This window comes from Aegilops tauschii, chromosome 1 (assembly GCF_002575655.3).
Source record: "Aegilops tauschii subsp. strangulata cultivar AL8/78 chromosome 1, Aet v6.0, whole genome shotgun sequence".
Lineage (NCBI taxonomy): Eukaryota > Viridiplantae > Streptophyta > Magnoliopsida > Poales > Poaceae > Aegilops > Aegilops tauschii.
Genome location: NC_053035.3, coordinates 306,891,634 through 306,911,733, shown reverse-complemented (window position 1 = coordinate 306,911,733; position 20,100 = coordinate 306,891,634).

Below are 20,100 nucleotides of genomic sequence, written 5' to 3'. Positions count from 1 at the left end.
GTGATGAATGTCAAAGACTTGGTACTATTAGTAGACGTCGGGAAATTCCTATGAATTATTCACTTGTTACTGAACCATTTGATGTTTGGGGATTTGATTATATGGGACATTTTCCTTCCTCTAATGGGTATACTCATATTCTAGTTGCTATTGATTACGTTACTAAGTGGGTAGAAGCTATTCCAACTAGTAGTGTTGATCATAATACTTTTATTAAAATGCTTAAAGAAGTTATTTATCCGTGATTTGGAGCCCCTAGATATTTAATGACTGCTGGTGGTTCACACTTTATTCATGGTGCATTTCGTAAACTCCTTGCTAAATATGATGTCAACCATAGAACTGCACCACCTTATCATCCTCAGTCTAGTGGTCAAGTTGGACTGAACAATACAGAAATGAAGCTAATGTTGCAAAAGACCGTTAATAGATCTAGAAAGAATTCGTTCAAGAAACTTGATGATGCATTGTGGGCATACAAAACCGCGTATAAAAATCCTATGGGTATGTCCCCTTATAAAATGGTTTACGGAAAATCATGTCATTTACCTCTTGAGTTAGAACATAAAGCATATAGAACTTAATTATGATTTTAAACTTGCCGGTGAAAAGAGGTTTGATATTAGTTTTGTACATGAATGGAGGACACGGGCTGATGAAAATGCCAAGCTATTAAAAGAAAAGGTTAAAAGATGCCACAACAGAAGAATCAAAAAACGGAAATTCAAAGTAGGAGATCAAGTTTTATTATACAACTCTCGTTTAAGATTCTTTGCAGGAAAGCTTCTCGCTAAATGGGAAGGACCTTATATCGTAGAAGAGGTTTATCGTTCCAGTGCTATCAAGATAAACAACACCGAAGGCACGAATCCGAAGGTGGTTAATGGGCAAAGAATTAAACATTATATCTTGTGCAGTCAAACCTAGCGATGGCTCTTTCTATCCTTTCTAGTAATATCTTGGGTCACTCTGCTTATGGACAACTAGTTTCGGAAATTATGTTTGAAATGATTGGTAGAGTTTTTATTCCTCAAAAAATCATAAAGATCGAAATAGGGTTGCACATAGGTATAGTCAAACTGGATGCATCGTGATTGCGTGGTTGCATCTAGGTCCCCCATTTTTAGAGGAAATCTTGCCTCTGGATTGTAACCCTGTTAGAGCATCTCCAATAGATAATGCAAATTTGGAGATGTAAAATTTACATCACTAAAAATGCATTTTACATCTCTAAAAAAGAGGCAACTCCAACAAATGATATATATTAGTGATGAAAAAGTGGAACTCCAATGGATGATGCAAATTGGAGATGTAAAACTGGTCGACGGCCGCATTACGGGCGAGGTGGAGCCAATCGGCTGGCGCCGGGTCGGGCTGTAGATGGGCGGCGGTTGGTGCGGGCGGTGGCTACAGACGGCCACGAAGCTGCAGAGAACAATGACGAGTGCGGGAGGCGGCTTGATACACCTCCAACGTATCTATAATTTTTTATTGGTCCATGCTATTATATTATCTGTTTTGGTTGTTTTATATGCATTAATATGCTATTTTATATTATTTCTGGGACTAACTTATTAACCTAGAGCCCAGCGTCAGTTTCCGTTTTTTCCTTGTTTTTGAGTTTTCCAGAAAAAGAATATCAAACTGAGTCCAAACGGAATAAAACTTTCACGATGATTTTTCTTGGAACGTGATAAATTCTTGAATTTTTTACACAAGATTGATATATGAATTGCCTCTGTTGTCCTTATTTTTCAGAATTTTTGGAGTTACAGAAGTATATGAACTTTACATATTACTACAGATTGTTCTGTTTTTGATAGATTCTGTTTTCTATGTGTTGTTTGCTTATTTTGATGAATCTATGGGTAGTATCGGGGGGTATGAACCATGGAGAAGTTGGAATACATTATATATTACACCAATATAAATGTAGAATGAGTTCACAACAGTACCTAAAGTGGTGGTTTCTTTATACTAACGGATCTCACGAGTTTTCTGTTGAGTTTTGTATTGTGAAGTTTTCAAGTTTTGGGTAAAGATTTGATGGACTATGGAATAAGGAGTGGAAAGATCCCAAGCTTGGGGATTCCCAAGGCTCCCCAAGGTAATATTCAAGGACAACCAAGCATCTAAGCTTGGGGATGCCCCGGATGGCATACCCTCTTTTGTCTTCTATCTGTCGGTAAATTCACCGGAGACTATATTTTTATTCACCACATGATATGTGTTTTGCCTGGAGCATTTTGTATGATATGAGTCTTTTCTTTTTAGTTTTCCACAATCATCCTTGCTGTACACACCTTTTGAGAGGGACACGCTTTAATCGTGAATTTATTAGAATACTCTATGTGCTTCACTTATATCTTTTGAGATAGGCAGTTTGCTCTAGTGCTTCACTTATATCTTTTTAGAGCATGGTGGTGGTTTTATTTTATAGAAATTGTTGAACTCTCATGCTTCACTTATATTATTTTGAGATTCTTTAAACAACATGGTAATTTTCTTAGGTTATGAATTTAGTCCTAATATGATGGGCATCCAAGAGGGATATAATAAGAACTTTCATATAAAGAGCATTGAATACTATGAGAAGTTTGATTCCTTGCATTTGTTTTGAGATATAAAGATGGATATATTAGAGTCATGATGGTGAGTAATTGTGGATTGGTAGAAATACATGTGTTAAAGTTTGTGATTCCCGTAGCATGCATGTATGGTGAACCGTTATGTGATGAAGTCAGAGCATGATTTATTCTTTGATTGTCTTCCTTATGAGTGGCGGTCAGGGACGAGCGATGGTCTTTTCCTACCAATCTATCCCCCAAGGAGCATAGGTGTAGTACTTTGTTTCGATAGCTATTTTTTTGCAATAAGTATGTGAGTTCTTTATGACTAATGTTGAGTCCATGGATTATACGCACTCTCACCCTTCCACCATTGCCAGCCTCTCTCGTACCGCGAAACTTTCGCCGGTGCATTAAACCCACCATATACCTTCCTCAAAACAGCCACCATACATACCTATTATGGCATTTTCATAGCCATTCCGAGATATATTGCCATGCAACTTCCACCATTCCATTTAGTATGACACACACCATCATTGTCATATTGCTTTGCATGATCGTAAGATAGCTAGCATGATGTTTTCATGGCTTGTCCTTTTTTGATATCATTGATACGCTAGATCATTGCACATCCCGATACACCACCGGAGGCATTTATATCGAGTCATATTCTAGCATCGAGTTGCAATTCTTGAGTTGTAAGTAAATAGAAGTGTGATGATCATCATTATTAGAGCATTGTCCCATGTGAGGAAACGATGATGGAAGCTATGATTCCCTCACAAGTTAGAGAATTGACCCACAAGTATATGGGATCAATTGTAGCCTTTTCGATAAGTACGAGTGTCGAACCCAACGAGGAGCAGAAGGAAATGACAAGTGGTTTTCAGCAAAGTAATGTCTACAAACGTTGGAATTGTAAGTAACAGAGTGGTTTGATAGCAAGATAATTTGTAACGAGCAAGTAACGATAGTAGTAACAAAAGTGCATCAAGGTAGCCCAATCCTTTTGAGGCAAAGGACATGCCACAGTGGTCTCTTATAATAAGCAAAGCGTTCTTGAGGGTACACGGGAATTTCATCTAGTCACTTTCATCATGTTGGTTTGATTCGTGTTCGCTACTTTGATAATTTGATATGTGGGTGGACCAGTGCTTAGGTGATGTTCTTACTTGAACAAACCTCCTACTTATGATTAACCCCCTCGCAAGCATCCGCAACTACAAGAAAAATATTAGGAATAAATTCTAACCATAGCATTAAACTATTGGATCCAATCGGTCCCTTACGGAATAGCGCATAAACTAGAGTTTGAGCTTTTGTCACTCTCGCAACCCATCATCTAATAACTACTCCACAATGTGTTCCCTTAGGCCCAAATATGGTGAAGTGTCATGTAGTCGACGTTCACATGATTACTTGCAACAAGATTTCTCCCGTGACCTCAAGAACAAAAGTAACTACTCACAAATGATAATCATGCTCAAGACCAGAGGGGTATTAAATAGCATATTGGATCTGAACATATAATCTTCCACCAAATAAACCATATAGTAATCAACTACAAGATGTAATCAACACTACTAGTCACCCACAACCACCAATCTATAGTTCCGGTACCAAGATTGAACACAAGAGATGAACTAGGGTTTGAGAGGAGATGGTGTTGTTGAAGATGTAGATGGAGATTGCCATCCCCAAGATGGGAGAGTTGTTGGTGATGATGATGACGATGATTTCCCCCTCCAGGAGGGAAGTTCCCCCGGCGGAATTGCTCCGCCGAAGGGCAAAAGTGCTCCTGCCCAAGTTTCGCCTCGAGACGGCGGCGCTCCGTATCGAAAGTACTCTCCTTATTTTTGCTAGGTCAAATTGACTTGTATACCAGAAGATGGGCACCGGAGGTGGGCTGGCCTGAGCACAACCCACCAGGGCGCGCCTCGGGGGCCAGGCGCGCCCTGGAGTCTTGTGCTCACCAGGTGGCCCCTTCGGTTGTTATTTGCTCCAATATTTCTTATTTATTCCATAAAAATTCCTCGTGAAGTTTCAACTCATTTGGAGTTGTGAAGAATAGGTGGCCTAATGTAGCTTTTCCAGGTCCAGATTTCCAGCTGCCGAAATTCTCCCTCTTTGTGTGAACCTTGCATATGAGAAAAGGCATTAGAATTACTCCAAAAAGCATTATTATGCATAAAAACATTATAAATAACAGTAGATAAACATGATGCAAAATGGACGTATCAGTTCTCAACTGAGGGAAATACTTATCTCTACTTTGTCGCATCACCCTTTCCTCTTCAAGGGAAAAACCAACGCAAGCTCAAGAAGTAGCACTTGCGAATAGAGATACTATTTCACCGCTTGGGATTGTTAGAGATGCCGAAGTCTAGTGCAGAAATATAAAATACCCTATTGATTTCCTAGTTCTTGGTTCTCCACAAGATGATTTTTATCCCATTATATTTGGTAGCCTTTCTTGAATACCGTTAATGCTAAGATCGATTGCACTTAAGAAATTGGTAGTGTTAACTTTGGTGATGTATCTCATGAGTTTAATTTCTCTAAGTTCTGTAGACAACCTCATGATAAAGAATTGCCTAGTAAGGATGAAAGTATTGGTCTTACTTCTACTGTCGTACCTCCTAGTGATCCGTTAGAACAATATTTGCTAGACCATGAAAATGGTATGCATATGAACGAAAGAAATGAAATAGATAAGATGTTCTTTGATCAACCACATATCTTGAAACATACTTTGCCTGTTGAAACTCTGGGAGGTCCTCCTCCACCAAAGGATGATCCTATGTTGGATTGAAATAATTGTCTGATACATTGAAATATGCTTATCTTGATGAGAAGAAAATATATTGTGACACCCCTGATTCGATCGTACACTAATCATACATGCAAACGTCTATGATCAAGATTAGGGACTCACGGGAAGATATCACAACACAACTCTAAAATAAAATAAGTCATACAAGCATCATAATACAAGCCAGGGGCCTTGAGGGCTCGAAAACAAGTGCTCGATCATAGAAGAGTCAGCGGAAGCAACAATATCTGAGTACAGACATAAATTAAACAAGTTTCCATAAGATGGCTAGCACAAACTGGGATACAGATCGAAAGAGGTGCAGGCCTCCTGCCTGGGATCCTCCTAAACTACTCCTGGTCATTGGTGGCGGCCTGCACGTAGTAGTAGGCACCCTCAGCGTAGTAGGAGTCGTCGAAGGCGGCGTCTGACTCCTAGGCTCCAACATCTGGTTGCGACAACCGAGAAGAATGGAAAGGGGGAAAAGAGGGAGAAAAGCAACCCTGAGTACTCATCCAAAGTACTCGCAAGCAAGGATCTACACTACATATGCATGGGTATCATTGTAAAGGGGCAATATCGGTGGACTGAACTGCAGAATGCCAGAATAAGAGGGGGATAGCTAGTCATGTCGAAGACTACGCTTCTGGCAGCCTCCATCTTGCAGCATGTAGAAGAGAGTAGATGGTAAGTGCACCAAGTATCATTGCATAGCATAATCCTACCCGGCGATTCCCTCCTCGTCGCCCTGTGAGAGAGCAATCACCGGGTTGTATCTGGCACTTGAAAGGGTGTGTTTATTAAGTATCTGGTTCTAGTTGTCATAAGGTCGAGGTACAACTCTGGGTCGTCCTTTTACTGAGGGACACGGCTATTCGAATAGATAAACTTCCCTGCAGGGGTGCATCACATTACCCAACATGCTCGATCCCTCTGGCCGGACACACTTTCATGTGTCATGCCCTGCCTTGGAAGATCAACACGTCACAGCCCGACCTAGGCACAACAGATAGGTCAGCACGCCGGTCTAAATCCTATGCGCAGGGGTATGGGCCCATCGCCCATTGCACACCTGCACGTTGCGTACGCGGCCGGTAAGTAGAACTAGCCTCCCTAATACAAGAGCAGGCATTCCAGTCCAATCCGGCGCGCGCCGCTCAGTCGCTGACGCCAAGAAGGCTTTGGTTGATACCACGACGTCGAGTGCCCATAATTGTTCCCGCGTAGTTGGTTAGTGTGTATAGGCCAGTGGCCAGACTCGGATCAAATACCAAGATCTCGTTAGGCATGTTATTTTGAAGTAACCGCGGACGCCGACTAGGGCCAGGCCCACCTCTCACATAGGTGGTCTCAACCTGCCCTGTCGCTCTTCCACAAAGATCCACCAAGAGGGCCATCGGGACAAATGTCTTTTCAGCCCCCAATCCGTGAATCACTCGCGGGTACTCTACGAGCCGACCCGACTTTAGTCACCACATGTATCATATGTTATGTAAGTCAGTAATATACCCATGATCACCTCCCGAGTGATCACGGCCCGATAGTATAGCATGGCAGACGGACAAGAATGTAGGGCCACTAATGATAAACTAGCATCCTATACTAAGCATTTAGGATTGCAGGTAAAGGTAACAACAGTAGTAGCAAAGACAGGCTATGCAGCAGAATAGGATTAACCGAAAGCAGTAACATGCTACACTACTCTAATGCAAGAAGTAGAGAGAAGAATAGGAGATATCGGGTTGGAAGGTGGGGGGGGCTTGCCTGGTTGCTCTGGCAAGGAGGGGTCGTCAACAACGTAGTCGATCGGGGCAGCAGCAACGTCCGTCTCGCAGTCTGATAATCCCCAAGTGCAGGGAATCATCGTAGCAATTCCCAATGGTGGAAGTGATAAGTATGGAGTGTTGAACCCACAAGGAGCTAAAGGTAAGATGAATATTCTCTCAAGTCCTATCTGCCACTGATACGACTCTACGTACACCGAACGTTTGCTTCCAACTAGAAACAAGAAATAAAACTACGTTGTGGGTATGAAGAGGATAACTTTGCATGATATCGGAGAGCTAAAACATAAAAGTAGGTGCTGTTATCATAAAGTTATAATATATTTCTAAATATTAGAAATAGCGAGTGTGCAATAATGATGGGTCGGTGTGCGGAATTATCCTAGGCAATTGTTAACATGACCGGTAGTCGTCATTGCAATTTTATATGAGGGAGAGGCATAAGCTAACATACTTTCTCTTCTTGGATCATATGCACTTATGATTGGAACTCTAGCAAGCATCTGCAACTACTAAAGATCATTAAGGTAAAACCCAACCATAGCATTAACATATCAAGTCCCCTTTATCCCATACGCAACAACCCCCTTACTCGGGTTTATGCTTCTGTCACTCAAGCAACCCACTATAAGCGAATTATGAACATATTGCAACACCCTACATCGGGAATCCCTCACGCTTGCGCGACACGGAGGGCACAATAGGACAGCACCAAAATAAAACATACAACTCGTACCAATCTAGATCATCAATCAACCCAAAGACAAAGTGTTGGGGATATGACTATTGGATATGACCCGCCCAGGAGGGACCGGGTTATCCTGATGGCGGTTCATCTAAGACAAAGCCCATGAGTATGTTTAAGATGGCGGTTCATGAAGTAGGCCAGTTAAAGGGCCCAAACCGAGAGGCGGCTTAAGGCCCATGAGTATAAACCGCCATGTATATGTAACTTGTATTATAAGGCATGTAAGATAAGTCACCGAGCCGGACACGTTTGTATGAGCCGGCCGGGACTCTGTAGGCCGCAGGGCGCCAACCCATGTATATAAGGGGACGACCCGACAGCGGCTTAGGGCAAGAAAACAACAGATCGAAAGCCGGGCAAAGCGTATCCGCTCCCTGGTAATCGAAACCCTAGCAATACCACACCAAACTGGGAGGCTTTTACCTTCAACGCAAGGGGCCGAACTAGTATAAACTCCTCGTGTCCTTTGTCCCGTTTAACCCCTTTAAGCTAACCTCGTCGTAATGGCTCCGCAACTAAGTCCTTCCATGAGGACATTTGCCGTGACAACTCCATGGCAGTTGGCGCCCGCCGTGGGGCCTGCGCACGGTGGTTTTGAGTTCTTGAAGGGCAGCTTCGAAGGGATCAAGGGATATGCTGTGGGCCGGATGACCAAGAGTCGTCGCGGCAAGCTCTACATCGATGATGCAGGCTGGGGCCCCGCGGCCGGCTTAATTGAGTACGGGTATCGGGTCCCCTTCGGCGGAATCCACATCTTCATCGGCAAGATCGGCGAACCAGGCTTGAGCCGGACATCTGCACCGACATCATCGAGGCCGCTCAGCGTGCACGACCCGCCTGAGTTCAAACCGCCGGGAAGTGTGCCTTTGTTGGATGTATCCACGGGGCTGAATTGGAAGGCTCTGTGTCTGGTGGTGAGACGGCCATCTACTCTGATGGTGAGTCATCCGCGGGTGAGACCAACTCAATGTATCAACTACAAGACGGACGGCTTGGGGGCTGTTCCGATGGCGACAGTATTCCGGACCCCCATAAGCCGCCGAACAGGGTGGCGATCTTCATGGCTTGTACTCAGCCAGTTCTCGGTTCGGCATCCGCCACGCTATGACTTCCAGTGCAGTGGCGGTTACGGCGGCAGGCGCTGGCGGGTCAGCACGCCCGTCGGCTGAAGTTTTGATGGATCTGCTGGAGGATCTGGCGACTCTGATGGGGGTGGACGTAACCCCAGAAAACCAGCAACAACATAAGGTGGATGTGGCTAAACTGTCTGATGAGATAGCGCAAGCCAAGATAGAGCTAGCGGCGGAAAATGCTAGGATGGCCGCAGAACGAGCCATTTTAAACGCCCAAGCGCAGCGGATTCAAGCAGATTCGTACCGGCTTATGGTGGATCAGAACGCTTCAAAGGAGGTCTTGAGGAGGAAACACCGGAGTCGTCTGCCCTCGATTTAAACCTCTTCAACACACCCAGAGCGGGGCCAGTAACCCGCCGGTGATAAACCAGACGGTTGAAGCACCAGGGGGTGGAGTGTCGGGTCAGCCGCGCGTGACAGGTTCTCCGCATATGAATAATACCCCGCCTCAGCACGTAGTGACGCCGCCGGGTCGTTGCTCCACCCCTCTAGACAATATGATTGTTGTAGCTACGTGATTGGCGGCTCTGCTAGTCGAGGGCGAGACTCCCACGGTGGTTGAAACCCGAAGGGCTAGGGAGCTTCTTCAAACAGCTTTGGTGCAGCAGCAGTCTTACTCCTACAGTTATGACCGGATTAATTCGACCCCTCATCCAAGCCGGAGCTACAGTAGGCACCTTGACTCGCCAACGGTCTCGAGTACTAAGCAGCGCCATAACCAACCTCATGGACTTGACCCAGCGCGCAATGGGGCCAATGCGCAGGATTTGGACCAGGGCAGGGTGCACTGGGAGGCCGAGCTGGCGGCTCAGCTGGCGACTCATTAGCACGCGCCGGTTCACCCGGCGGCTTCAGTTGAGGCGGGAGTGACTTCTAGAGCGTTTGGTGTGCCGTGTTTAACGGAGGCTATAAGAAACGAGCGTCTGCCCAAGGACTTCAAAGGCCCTCGTAAGGTGCCTAATTACACAGCAGATCAGCCCTCTGAGGCCTGGGTGGAGAGTTATGAGATGGCCATGGAGATGCTGGATGTTAGCGAGGCTGCATATGCTAAGTATTTCACCATGATGCTGGAAGGGACGGCTCGTACTGGTTAAAAGGGTTACCGGCTAATTCCATCGGGTCATGGGCAGAGCTGAAGGCCCGGTTTATCCAGAATTTCAAAGATACATGCAAGCAGCCTATGTCGATCGTGGATTTGGTTTCTTGTGTTCAAGCTGAGGGCGAGTCAATGACCAGCTGGGTGCGCCGAGTCTCGACTATCATACATTCTTCAGATAACATCAACGTCGGCTCAACGGTTCTAATGTTGGAAAAAATTGTCGTTTCATTCCACTCAAGTAGAAACTTGGGCGGCTTAAGCGTCATTGCAATGACATGGGGGAGCTTATGGCGGCTCTTAGCAAATATACCGACTTTGATGGTACCAAGGACCCCGACTCTGAGGATGAAAGATCGGGAAAGGGAAAGAAGAGTAGCGACATGAAAGGGCAGCAGTATAACCCTGCCAATCAGGGCGGCAACGGTAAGCGCAAGGCTGATGATTTTGTGGCTAACACCGGTGCACGAAGTTATAACCAGCGTCGTAAGGGCGGGCCGACTCAAGGGACGAGGTTTGACCTTGAAGCAATATTGAATCAGCCATGTCCGGAACACGGAAAGGATCAGAAGCCAGCTACACATCTCTGGATGGATTGAAGTATAGTGAGACACTTTAGGGAGTCTGTCCAGCACAACTGTGGCCCGAACGGCGGTCAAGGATCCGGCTCTCATGGTCCGGGTCATGGAGGCAGCGGCTCAAATTCCGGGTTTCACGGCAAGGGCAACCAAGGTGGTTACAACCAGCAGGATAATCAGGGAAATCAGTAGCAACAGCAGTCTGGTTATCAGAGCAACCCGTAGCAATTGAATAGTGGGCAGTATCATGTCTTCACCACCAGCTTGTGTAAGTGGGATCAGAAGCTTCAAAAGAGGGCAGTGAACGCTGTTGAGCCGGTGGTGCCACATTACCTATGGTGGTCGGAGCAGCCTATTGTCTGGAGTCGTGAGGATCATTCGCCCCGGGTTGATAATTCGGGTCACCTGGCTCTGGTGGTGGCGCCTCAGGTTGGGGGCTATAAATTTACTAAGGTACTCATGGATGGAGGCAACAGAATTAATATACTTTATTATGAAACCTTCCGCCGCATGGGGCTGACTGACAAAAATCTCAAGCCATCGAACACCGTTTTTCACAGAGTGGTGCCTGGTAAGTCGGCGTATCCAGTGGGTAAGATATCTTTGGAGGTTGCTTTTGGAGATGAGCATGATTCTAGATCTGAGACTCTGACCTTCGAGGTGGTTAAGATCAAAAGCCCTTACCATGCTCTGTTTGGGCGGCCGGCTTATGCTAAATTCATGGCAAGGCCCTGTTATGTTTATTTACAGCTTAAGATGCCGGGTTAAAAGGGCACCATCACGGTGCATGGGAGTCGCAAGGTGGCCTTGGAGTGTGTAGAAGGTGATGCTACCTATGCTAAATTGGTTTGTGCGACAGTGGAGCTGAAATTTTACAAAGATAACGTTGACCCGGCGGACATGACGTCCTTAAAGAAGCCAACCAAGGAGCATGATCCTTTGTTAAAGTTTAAATCGGCTGATGACACTGAGTTGGTTGATTTTGTTCCTGGTGATTCATCTAAGCAGTTCAGCATCAGTGCCAATCTGGATCCGAAATAGGAAAGCGCGCTCATCGAGTTCACCCGTGAGAACCGGGACATCTTTGCATGGAAACCTTCAGACATGCCGGGTGTACGAGGGAACTCACTGAGCACACTCTTAATATTGATCCAAAATTTAAGCCGGTCAAGCAATTCCTCCGTCGTTTTAACGAGGAGAGGCGGAAGGCCATTGGTGAAGAGGTGGCCCGGCTCTTAGCGGCCGGGTTTATCGTTGAAGTTTTTCATCCTGAGTGGTTGGCTAACCCGGTATTGGTGCTTAAGAAGAATGGCACTTGGCGAATGTGTGTGGATTATACGGACTTAAACAAGGCTTGTCCGGCTGATCCGTTCACTCTCCCTCGTATTGATCAAATCATTGATGCTACGACGGGTTGTGAGCGTTTGAGTTTTTTGGATGCTTATTCTGGTTATCATCAGATCAAGATGGCAGTTAAGGACCAGGAGAAGACAGCTTTCATTACTCCGTTTGGAGCCTTCTGCTATGTGTCTATGCCTTTTGGGCTCAAGAGTGCCCAGGCGACTTACCAACGGTGTGTGCAAAATTGCCTTCACAATCAGATTGGGCGTAATGTTCATGCTTATGTGGATGACATTGTGGTAAAATCCAGGAAGAAGGAGACCTTGATTGATGATTTGAAGGAGACATTTGACAATCTCCGGGTCTACAAGATGATGCTTAACCCGGCCAAGTGTGTTTTTGGTGTACCAGCAAGCAAGCTCTTGGGCTTTCTGGTTTCTAACAGAGGCATTGAAGCTAACCCGAAGAAGATCAAAGCCATTACTTCATTGGCTAAGCCGGCGTGTGTTAATGATGTTCAGCGTTTGGTGGGTCGTATTGCGGCCCTAAGCCAGTTCATAAGCCGGTTAGGTGAGAAGGCTATTCCTCTTTATCAGATGATGAAGAAGACAGATCATTTTGTTTGGAGTGATGCTGCTAATCAAGCGTTTTAGGATCTGAAGAAACAGTTGGCTGAGCCGCCCATTCTTGCTGCCCCTATTGATAAGGAACCTCTGTTGTTATATGTGGCTGCTAATAGCCGGGCCGTCAGTGTAGCTATTGTGGTGGAAAGGAAAGAGGCAGGCAAGGAATACCCGGTTCAACGGCCGGTTTACTACATCAGTGAGGTGCTTATTGAGTCCAAACAGAGGTATCCGCACTGGCAGAAGCTTGTGTATGGGGTCTTCATGGCAAGCCGGAAGCTTAAGCAATAATTTCAGGGTCATCCCATTACTGTGGTTAGCTTTGCCCCTTTAGGGGATATTATTCAGAACAGAGAAGCTACAGGCCGAGTTGCCAAGTGGGCAATTGAGCTTGGACCCCATGGTTTGAAGTATGTGCCTCGCACGACCATCAAGTCTCAGGCACTGGTGGATTTTATCAATGATTGGACAGAGTTGCAGACACCTGAGAAAAAGTCGGACAACATATATTGGACTATTCACTTTGATGGATCCAGGCAATTGGAGGGCTCGGGGGCAGGAGTCGTCTTGACCTCCCCACGAGGTGATACATTTTCTTATGTTCTCCGGTTAATGTTCCCTTGTACTAACAATGCGGCTGAGTATGAGGCCTTGCTCCATGGTCTTCGGATGGATAAATAGATGAATTTAAGCCGGGTGAGGTGCTTTGGCGATTCAGATCTGGTAGCTCAGCAAGTTTCTGGTACTTGGGATTCTAAGAATCCGCTCATGGCGGCTTATCATCGGGAGGTTGATTCCATTGTGGGTCATTTTAAGGGTTATCAAGTTGAGCATATTGATCGTAGGAAGAATGAGGCGGCTGACACTTTAAGCCGGTTGGGCTCTTAGCATAAACCGGTGCCACCAAACACGTTCCTGGATGTTCTGTTCAACCCTTCTGTCAAATTACCTATGGAGGAGGATCTTGTTGTTCCTGATCCGGAAGCACAATTGGTGGCGGCTCTTCATGCTATCCCTGACTGGACAGTACCGTATTTGGCTTACATGACCCGGGGCGAATTACCTGAGGATGAGATCTTAGTCAGGCAGATAACCCGGCGGTCTAAGTCAATGTCGATTGTTAATGGGGAGTTGCATCATCGCAGTGTCACAGGGGCGTTTCAACGTTGTGTTTCTCCTGAAGAAGGCTGTGAGATTTTGCGAGAGATTCGTGAAGGAGATTGTGGTCATCATGCCGGCTCTAAATCTCTCGTCGCCAAGGCTTTCCGCCACGGTTTTTATTGGTTGACGGCTCATGCTGACGCTGAGGATTTGGTCAGTAAATGTGACGGTTGTCAGAAGTTTTCACGACGCGCCCATGTTCCGGCTCAAGAGTTGAGGATGATTCCAATTACTTGGCCGTTTGCGACTTGGGGGCTTGATATGGTTGGGCCTTTCAAGAGGTCCAAGGATAAGAAGACCCACCTTTTGGTGGCGGTTGATAAGTTCACTAAGTGGGTTGAAGCAGAGCCGGTTAGTAAGTGTGATGCAGCAACGGCGGTTCAATTCATCAAGAAGGTGATCTTCCGTTTTGGCTTTCCACACAGCATTATAACAGATAACGGCACTAATCTCTCTAAAGGCGCTATGAGAGAATTCTGTCAACGGGAGCATATTCGACTTGGCGTCTCCTCTATGGCTCACCCTCAGTCCAATGGTCAAGTGGAACGAGCTAACCAAGAGATTTTGTGAGGTATCAAGCCCCGGCTTATGGTTCCTTTGCAAAGAACGTCGGGTTGTTGGGTGGAGGAGTTACCCTCAGTGTTATGGAGTACCAATACAACCCCCAACAGATCTACGGGTTACACACCTTTCTTCATGGTTTATGGAGCAGAGGCAGTCCTCCCTAGTGACATCCGTCACGATTCACCCCGGGTGGCGGCTTACGTGGAAGCTGATAATGAAAAGGCACGTCAAGATGCACTTGACCTATTAGATGAGGAGCGTGACCTCGCAGCGGCTCGTTCAGCGATTTATCAGCAAGACCTACGTCGTTATCACAGCCGCCGGGTCAAAACCAGAACCTTTCAAGAAGGTGATTTAGTGCTCCGGCTCATCCAGGATCAGACAGATATGCATAAACTATCACCGCCTTGGGAAGGACCCTTTGTGGTCAGCAAGAATCTGCAAAATGGGTCATACTATATTATCAACGTTCGAGATCACAAGGACTCACGCAAGTCGGAGGAGGAGACCTGTCGGCCGTTACTACCCTCTTCACCAGGTTTGTTCAAACATAGGCGTATTCAACCAAAGAGAACATAACCTTTCCGGGTCATCCTACCTGTATACCAGCTGCTTCAACTCCATCGGGTAATCCCGATTGACCCGTCGAACTCTTAACGATCAATCTTTACGACGTGTTCGACCAAGATTTGAGCTTGTTAAGGTTCAAACAGCGGCTTGTCATGTGAGAGCACGGCTTACAGATAGTCAGGATAGATCCAGGCTTCATAAGCCTCCTTCCTTGAAACTTGGATAAATCGGCCCGTGATCCATGCTGTTACTCTGACCCCGCGTACTCCTGATATGTCTATCTTTGAGCAAGACCTGACTTTATCTGGGTTCAAATGTCGATTGGTTACTGTGAGTCAGGCTCACGGAAATCAAGTACCTTCCAGTGGCTCAGGCTAGTTTCATCGAAGAAGACGCTTTGGCTTGGCAGCCTACAAAAGCCTCGAATTTCTTTTGATTTCTTATTTATATTCTATGATCTTTTCTTTGCCTTCTGGTTTCTTTTACAAGTCGGGCTCAGCTGCCCTACTTATGGCTCATATTTGAAGCATCTTTTGGGTCTCTATAACCTGCCAGGATGGCAGACTCTAAGTCGCCAGAGTATCATACTCTTATGTTTAGAGTTACAGCTCTAACACCTCTAACTGCACGAAGCTGATAAGCCGGCAGTATAAGCATATACTACAGGTATGGTATCTTATTTAACAATTGTCAGACCGGCCCTGGTTATGGACTATTCATCCTCAGTGGCTTCAATTGGGTACCATGACCCGCCCGGCGTTAAGCCGCCAGGGCACGTGTAATTTCTTTGTGTGCAGGGTAATAGTCAATTAGATCTGCATAAATCAAACGTTGTCATAAGCATAAAGTGATGATTTCTCAAAAGGGCGGATCAACAGTGTTGCACAAAACAGGAGCATGCACGATGGCACGGCAGTTTAAAGTTTCAATACCCTATTACATGACTCCACGAGTCCAACAGGTCAAGTGTTTTCATACGGATCAAATATAAACCGCCTGGCGGTTCAATCTTCTTGGCCTTGCTGATTGGAGGCTTCTGGGTCATCCCTTTCCGGTTCTTCGTCCTCCTCCGCTGTATGAAAGTTTGGTGATGACCAATCGATGCCAGATAAACCTTGAAATTCAGCCTCGTCATCTATAAGATCAGACGACTCAACTTCAGGGGCAAAAGTGTGCTTACGGATTGGGGGGATTAAGTCCATCACTCTATAAGCAGGGGTCGGCATCTTCTGATTCTCCTTGTTATAAGCCGAATGGTACTTTGAAAGGTCCGAGTCATTGGCAATCATAGTCGCCATTGGACGTATTTCTTTCACGCAAGCCGAGAAGTCCTTCTGATCAAATGGAGTGCCATCTTCTTTCAAGCTTGGGTATCCAGTGGCTACCTCAGATGGGTCAAGCTCTGGTACCCATGCCTTGTCCCGGCTCAAAGTCGTTACGGCACCGGCTCTTGCAAACGACCGCTTCATTTCATCGAACCTGGCAGGTAGCACAGAAAGTTTTTTCAAGACATCTATCAAAAGAGTAGGTGCTTGATTCGTTGGAGAAATCGCGGCCAGTGCATGTTGAGCTCCGGTGTACAGCTGTTCGACAAGTGTGTAGACAGCTTTGAGCTTCACAAGCATGTCCTGGTTAAGGTTGCTGCTCCTCGGACCTAAGTACATCACAGATTGGTTTACGGTGGTTTATATTATCATGACAAGGATTCATTTTTAAATGATTCGCAAGGCGACTCACCAAAAATAGCAGAAACCATCTGAGATACACGGTGTTTTAAGCCGGTGAGCTCAGTGGTCACCTCTTGAAGAGCTGCCTCTGCCTTTTCAGCTCGCTGCATTAAAGCAGTCTTTTCTTCAGCCCAAGTGCTTTTCTCTGCCTCAAAACTGGTCTTCAGCTTTTCCGATTCAGCTATGCTAAACTGGAATTTTGATTCAGCTTTCCGGGTCTCAGACTCCTGATTCGCCAGCCGGGTCTTTGCATCATTTAACTGTGACTCAAGTTCAGCAGTAGCAGCCTGTATAAAGCACAGAGTTGTCAACACATTCATATCAGGATTACAAGAATATAAGTCCCAAGCCTTTTGCAAGCAACAAAACTTGGCACTTGGGGGCTAATGTCTGTCAAAGAATTTCTTTAAGTAAGACGGCTCTTATGAATGAAGTCCCAAGCACTTTGCAAGCAAGACTACTTGGCACTTGGGGGCTAATGCATATCTCTTGTATCTTCTTAATGATGAGCCGGTTGTGCTGTAAACAGTCCCAGCCGACTCATGGGGGCTACAGAGATAAGCTTTCCTTTCTTAAACAATGGTAAATAGGACCGGCTCATTCATACTGATTAAACCGGCCCTTGGGGACTGTGGATGCAATGCTAATTGCTCAAACATTCGGTTTAATTTTAACTATGACAACCGACCTTGGAGGGATTCTATGACAGAAGCTTATGGATTATTCTAAGTCTACAGCCTATTCAATTTTATCATAACCAGTAGACTTGGGGGCTGGCAGGATGTACATAATTATTCAAAGTGGAAGTTATACCTCATACTTTTTGTGCATTTGTTTGACCATATCAACTTCAAGATCGTGGCTCGAGTGTACTTGGCTGAGATAGCAGAGAGTATCTCGCTGCTGCTCAGTTGTGCATAATGGGAGACGTCAAACCTCATCTTTCGCCTTTCAATTACCTCTTGCTTGGCAGTATGCTTGGCCAAAGCTATTGGATTTCCCAGTTCTATAAAGCCAGTGCCAGTGATCAGAATATCATCAGTATGAGTCTCCGACGGCTTAGGTGAACTTGATGGTGCAGGGTTTGGATAATTAATATTGGTTTCATCAATACAGAGATCCGAAATCTTAGGTGAAACATCAGGGGCAGGGTCATCTGGTTGTTTTTCAGAAGCATCAGGTGCAGAGACTTGCTGTTCCGGTTCAATAACTTTAGGATCCTCAGCTAGCTTGGAAACCTTTGTTTTCTTGCTAGGCTTTGCTTGTCCGCTGCACAGGTGGTGACAAGTCAGTATAAGTATAAGAGTATAAAGAGTTACATAATATAAGGTAATCATTGTTACCCAGGGTGTCGGTGTACAAAAGTAGGGGCTCTCCTTTTGACCCCTTTACTTGTGCACGGGCAGTCAGAGCCGCGCCCGCGGCCACACTTAGCAGGGCAGAGGAGGGAAGCCGGAGAGAAGCCGGAGCACAAGCCAAAACAAGGCAACGCAAAGACCAGAAACACTAAAGAGCAGAGGGGCAGGGTGGACTCCCCCGGCAAGACCCTTGCCGGGGCAGCCTCCGCGGCCCCGGCAAGAGCCTTGCCGGGGCAGCTTGCCCAACACCAGCAAAGCGAGCCACCCTTGAGCCCAAGAGTTCCAAACGCCGCCAACAACTACATTGGAACCAAGGCTTGGGAGGCACCTCTGTGGTGGCATGCAGATCTTTGTCAAGATCATAAATACACGAGATCAGATGAGGACCAGAAGACGATGACCCTCGGCGGGATCCTTGCCGAGGAAATCCACAAGACCCCCGGCAAGATCCTTGCCGGGGACGACCACGACGCCATGGCAAGACCCTTGTCAGGGCCCCGGCAAGACCCTTGCCGAGGACACCAGTGGGGCCGCAGCCAGGCCCACATCTGCCAAGACTACACCGTTGTTCCCATGCAGCTGCTAGCTCACCCAGCTGGGCAGGCACCTGCGTGGCAACGAGCGGCCTCTACACCGACCCAGCAAGCACCTGCGTGGTGGCGTGCAGATCTTCACAAAGGCTCCACCACCGCGCCAGCCCAGCAGCCAGCCAACGTGGCGCCACGGCGCCTCGTCAGCTCAAACGCGTGTCGAAGCCAGGCGAGGCGGCGACAACTGGGACGAGTTTCCTTGCCGTCCCCGATAAAGCGAGGGGGGCATGTCGGCAGCGCATTAAATGCGTTTGTCCGACGGTGCCAGAGGATAGACTCATCCACTGTAGACCTTTCCACCTCCTGTGTGCCACTGTGGCAACCTCTTTTCCCTATAAAAGGAGGCCTGAGGCGACCAGGAGAAGGATTCGGATCTTTTGGGCAAGTTACGCCCCGTAGCTAGCTCAAGAACACAAGAACACTCAAATACATCCACCAAATCTGGACTAGGGTATTATGCATCTCCGCGGCCCGAACCTGGGTAAATGATCTGTGTGCTTCCTGTTAGACCCGCTCTTTGCACAACCCCGCGCCCGCCAACCGTAGAAGGGATCCCAGTGATTCCATAGGTGTCGATTTCCCCCGACGTCTTTGGCGCAGTTGTGAAAATCCGGTCTAGCGGTTAGCCTAGCAGTTCTTCATCGCCATGGCTCCAAAGAAGAAGACGATAACGGTGATCGGTTCGTCCAGAGCCGGACGGCCCGTACCGGTGCGGCGAGCAGCGGGCCGGTCATGAACAGAACCCGAGGCGCGGCCCGCGAGCACCAACATTGCTTTGGCAGCCAGAGCCTGGCGAGCGGTGTCATTCCTGCGCGAGATGACGGGCCGCACGCCGCCCAATCCAAAGACGGAGCCGGGCCCCCCGTAGGCGGCATGGGGCCCTCCAAGGGCGGTGTCGCGCCACCTACGGGCGGCGCAGCAACCTCCAAGACGACTACGCCGGCGCCCATGACGCGCTCTTCCTAGGGTGCGCGCGACGAGCAGCGCCACCATGCCGGGGACCCCGGGCGCCGCCGTGGGAAGAGTCCCGTGTATCACTCGCGGGACGGAGGAAGCCAACATGCCTGCCGAAGTGCTGGCAGAAATGGCGTACAGCCGCAGGGCCATGATGGAGCTCCTTCTAACGTGGTTAGGAGTCGGAGCGCACCACGGTCCACGCAGCTTTCGCCGCCGCCCATGCCGGCAGAAGCTTTGGCGCGCGTGCAGTTGCTCCTCGACTTCCCTCCCGCTGCGGAAAAGCTCGACAAGTGGAGAGCCACCATCCAGAGCCTCGTCGGTGTCGCCAACCAAGATGAACCGCGACCAGCGGGGCCCTCGGGCCAACGCTCTGTCGAGCCACCGCATGCCAGCGGTGGAAGGACCAAAGGTGTTGCAGCCACGATGCACTCTCCTCCTCCACGCCTGCCACCGCGGGTGTCGACCCGTCGTGACGACGCTTGTGATAA